This window comes from Erinaceus europaeus, unplaced genomic scaffold (assembly GCF_950295315.1).
Source record: "Erinaceus europaeus unplaced genomic scaffold, mEriEur2.1 scaffold_459, whole genome shotgun sequence".
NCBI classification, from domain to species: Eukaryota; Metazoa; Chordata; class Mammalia; order Eulipotyphla; family Erinaceidae; genus Erinaceus; species Erinaceus europaeus.
Genome location: NW_026647467.1, coordinates 52,700 through 57,500, shown reverse-complemented (window position 1 = coordinate 57,500; position 4,801 = coordinate 52,700). Strand labels below are relative to the sequence as shown.

Here is a 4,801-nt window from a genome sequence, read left to right as displayed (position 1 = left end):
GATGTCGTCATTGTTGGATAGGACAGAGAGAAATGGAGAGAGGCGGGGAAGACAGAGAGAGGGAGAGACAGACACCTGCAGACCTGCTTCGCTGCCTGTGAAGCGACTCCCCTGCAGGTGGGGAGCCGGGGGCTCAAACTGGGATCCTTATGTCAGTCCTTGCTGTTGTCTGCCTTGCTTTGGGATATGTGCCATGAGTTTGGGACAGATTCGGGCTGGTCCGACCACTGCGTGGGCAGGCAGCTGAGGATAACCCTGGCAATACTGTCGGTCGGGAGCCCTACACCCTGCGCACTGGTGGCTGTGACTCAGACTCAGGCTCCCTGACTCGACACAGTTCAAGCAAAACACAGGCCGAGGTAGAACCTGACTCTGCCACCTGCCGGCCGAGGGACCCGGACGTCGCTTGGCCTTGCCGAGCACAGGGAATCTCTCTGTGCTTTTTCTTCTAAGAATTTTATCCGCTTTCACAGATGAACAGGCTTGGGCAAAATGTGCTGACATTGAACGATGGCTTGACTATTGACTGCACTGCACCATTATCTGTCATCTGGGATGGGTTGCCTTCATATAACCGAAATTAAGACATTCACTCAGCCGTAGTTTAGACAAGATAAGCTTATTTCTCTTGCAATAAAGTGTCGGACGGTGGTCCCACCATCATCATGGCGTTGGCTCCCGTCCTGCCATTTTCACACAGCACATTATTAGGAGGGAGATTAGGGACAAGGGGTCCTGAACTCCAGTGCCACCAAGATCCTAAACCTGTGACCAGAGCCTCTTGCTTTTGGCCCCGTCAGCGGAGGGAAGAAGCTCTGGAGAACATGTAAGGAGGAAGTCAGGCCCTTCGCTTTCCTCACTGGAGGGAAGACAAAGAAAGAACACCAGAGGGAGTGGTGATAGATTTGGGCATGGGTTAGGAAGGAAGAAGGTGTGGGGCCTTAGAAAGTTTACAGGAGAACTAAGCTTGAGCCCATGGGCACCTTCTGCCTGGATGACTCACACATCTCTGTGGGCATGCTTCGTCTTCCTAGATAGCATTTCTAACACCTGGCCATGGCCTCCCCACCTCTTTGTGGAAGGCACTGTGGTCAAGCACACACCAAGGGGGAGAGACATCTCAGCCTATCTCCAAGGGGAGAGACATCTCAGCCTATCTCCAAGGGGAGAGACATCTCAGCCTATCCTCAAGGGGAGAGACATCTCAGCCCATCACCAAGGGGAGAGACATCTCAGCCTATCCCCAAGGGAAGAGGCATCTCAGCCTATCCCCAAGGGGAGAGACATCTCAGCCTATCCCCAAGGGGAGAGACATCTCAGCCTTATTCCCCAAGGGGAGAGACATCTCAGCCCATCACCAAGGGGAGAGACATATCAGCCTATCCCCAAGGGAAGAGACATCTCAGCCTATCCCCAAGGGGAGAGACATCTCAGCCTATCCCCCAGGGAAGAGACATCTCAGCCTTATGCTCCAAGGAGAGACATCTCAGCCTATCCCCAAGGGGAGAGACATCTCAGCCTATCCCCCAGGGAAGAGACATCTCAGCCTATCCCCCAAGGGGAGAGACATCTCAGCCTATCCCCCAGGGGAGAGACATCTCAGCCTATCCCCCAGGGGAGAGACATCTCAGCCTATCCCCCAGGGGAGAGACATCTCAGCCTATCCCCAAGGGGAGAGACATCTCAGCCTATCCCCAAGGGGAGAGACATCTCAGCCCATCCCCAAGGGGAGAGACATCTCAGCCTATCCTCAAGGGGAGAGACATCTCAGCCTATCTCCCAGGGGAGAGACATCTCAGCCTAGCCCCTTACTGCTAAAGGATTTTCCTCTTCCAAAAGCACCTCACAGACTCAGACGCTTGCTAAAGGTCCAGTGTTAGGTTTATGGTCTAGAAGGCAGAAGGAGAAAGTCATTCCTCATGCCTTCCGGGAGGAAGGTCACCTGGACGTTTCTATTTACACTTCCATGCCCACTTCCTCTGGCAGTCTGACACCACCCTGAGAAAGACACTGGGAAATGCAGACTTCTCTTGTTGCTGTTCTTACACAAGAATAACAGTAGAGTAGGCAATAGCAGTCTCTCTCTCTCTCTCTCTTACACACACACACACACACACACACACACACACACACACATTTCATTCTAGATTCAAATATCTGTCCAATATTTTGCAGCTTTTCAGAGAACATTTCCATGTTGTATAATATCGTACACGTGAAATTCCACCACTCAAGGTCATCAATTTTTCTTTTTAAAAAATTTTTTTATTTATAAAAAGGAAACATTGACTAAGCCATAGGATAAGAGGGGTGTTGGTATGTTCCCTTCCCCCCGACCTCTGAGAAGAATTGGTTTGCCCCTTGCTAGTTTCGCGCCCGCTTTCTCCCCGCCCCCTATGCTAAGGACGGGCAGAGTCCCAGCAGCAGCTGCGGAGAGAGGATGATGGAGAAAAGCACATGGTGTGGTGATTTGCCCGCTCGTGAATAAAGATTAAACTGCGTTCTCAGCCCAGCCGTGTGTCTCTGGTCGTCTCTGTTACCCGCCCGTGAAGCCAGCCTGGATAAAACAACAGAGGGGTACAACTCCACACAATTCCCACCACCAGAACTCTGTATCCCATCCCCTCCCCTGACAGCTTTCCTATTCTTTATCCCTCTGGGAGCATGGACCCAGGGCCATTGTGGGATGCAGAAGGTGGAAGGTCTGGCTTCTGTAATTGCTTCCCTGCTGAACATGGGTGTTAACAGGTGGATCCACACTCCCAGCCTGTCTCTCTCTTTCCCTAGTAGTGTGGGTTCTGGGGAAGCAGAGCTCCAGGACACATTGGTGGGGTCGTTCGTCTGCCCAGGGAAGTCTGGTTGGCATCCTGCTGGCATCTGGAACCCTACCCAGAGAATCCCAGGTCACAAGCTGCTGCTTGTTGGAGCTCACAACAGCGGCTGCTTCCAAATCGCCATCTTGGTCCACCTCAAGGCCGTCCTTTTTCAGTTGGAGAGAGGGATGGGGAGAGCAAGAGAGCGGAATACTGGAGCTTCCCAGTGCGTGCACCTTCTGTGTGCTGTGAGGGCGCGAGCCGGGCTGCATGCAGGCAGTGCAGGTGACCTACCTGGTGAGTTCTCTCTCTTTTTTTTTTTTTTCAGGGCGCCAGGACCAACGATCACCAGCTGCCCAAACAACAAAAATTATGCTTCCGAAATCTCTTGATGTCGATTCCGCACGTAGAGCAAACGAGCTGCCCTACGTGTGTCACTCACGACAGAAGCCCTTTTTGAGTTCTCTCTTTTTATTTATTCATTTACTCAGCCTCCAGGGTTGTCTCTGGGGCATCCTGCCGACACTAGGAATCCACTGCTCCTGGCTGCATTTTGTTCTATTTTATTGGATAGGGCAGGGAGAAATGGAGAGAGGACGGGGAAATTGACAGGGAGAGAGAAAGAGAGATACCTGCAAACCTGCTTCACCGTGAAGTGACCCCCCTGCAGGTGGGGAGCCAGAGGCTCAAACTGGGATCCTTACACTGGTTCTTGCACTTCTTACTATGTGCGCATAAATTGGTATGCCACAGCCTGGCTCTCTCTCTCTTCCCCCTCTTTTCTTTATTATTGATTTAATATTGATTTACAAAATTATAAGATAACAGGGGTATAATTCTGCACCACCCGAGCTCTGTGTCCCCACTTCCTCCAGTGTAAGCTACAGCAGTTCTCCTAAGGTTGTAGGTATGACTTAACTATTATTTCTATAACTATCTGTCTATATTTGCCCATTTTAAAGGTCCCTCTCTTCTTCCTTTCCAAGTCACACCTACACTTCTTACTCCATGCAAGTGTCCCTCCCTTTTCCCTCCTCTCTCTCCGGGTCCTGATGGAGTTGGAGTTCAGAGCCCTCTGGTCATCTTCCCCTGACATTTCTCTCCCTCTGGGAGTCTGGACCAGAATTCTTTTGGGGTGCAGAAGGTGGGAGTTCTCTTTCTGACATGAAACATGTTTGTTTTGAACCCTGTTACTAAGCCACAAAGGTTACCTTTGACGTGGGAAGTATAAACACACAAGCCAGGTGCCAGGAGCCAGGTGGGGAGGGCTGAGCGGTCCCTTCAGAATGACAGATGTGCTCGCCAGCAGGGAGACTCAGTAGGCCAGAGGACATCAAAATCGTGGCGCAGGCAGGCTTTGGGTCAGCCCACCGCCAAGCACTTGTCACGTGCTCATCTCACGTCCCTGAGTTTCCATGGGCTTTCGGAAACAGAGGCATTCAGTTCACAGGACAGGAGTCAACGATATGGACGTGTGTAAAGCAAACTAAGTTCATTCCAGAAGCTGTGATTTAGTAAGCTTGGATTTTTAAAACTTGAACCTGTTCCCTGGATGTATAAGGGGGGCTGGGGCTAGGGTGGGGAAGTATAGGAACCAGACACCTTTGGGAGCTGCTGGGATATTTTTGGGCCTGTCAAGCTATATTCAGGGCAATTAAGTATCTAATTCAGTAAACACTACACAGTCCCCTGGGGGCCAAGAGAGTAAAGTGCGGCTGCTCCTGGTGGCTGAGCTCTATGCAGAGAAAGACATTGGCAGCCAGCAGGGGAGGCGGCCAGCTTCTGCCGGCCTAAATCACGCAGTCATCCCCCCTTGCACAGAGTGCCAGAGCTCGCAGCCTCCAGACTGAGCCACAAGAGTCCCTGCTTCTCCACAGGATTAGAGCCCCGCCTGGCTGCCTCCCTCAGGAAGAGTCCAGAAGTGGAAGGGATCCCTCTCTGCAGCCACAGCCCCAGGGGAGAGGGCTGAAAAGGCAAAGTGGTCTGGA

General features: G+C 51.8%; 1 non-coding gene across 1 annotated transcript; it reads right to left on the bottom strand.

Moving 5' to 3' along the window:
• Nucleotides 1-3,138: 3,138 nt before the first annotated feature.
• LOC132536347 (U11 spliceosomal RNA) lies at nucleotides 3,139-3,271 on the bottom strand. Its single transcript, XR_009547960.1, has one exon. It is a non-coding gene; the product is annotated as a U11 spliceosomal RNA (small nuclear RNA).
• Nucleotides 3,272-4,801: the final 1,530 nt, after the last annotated feature.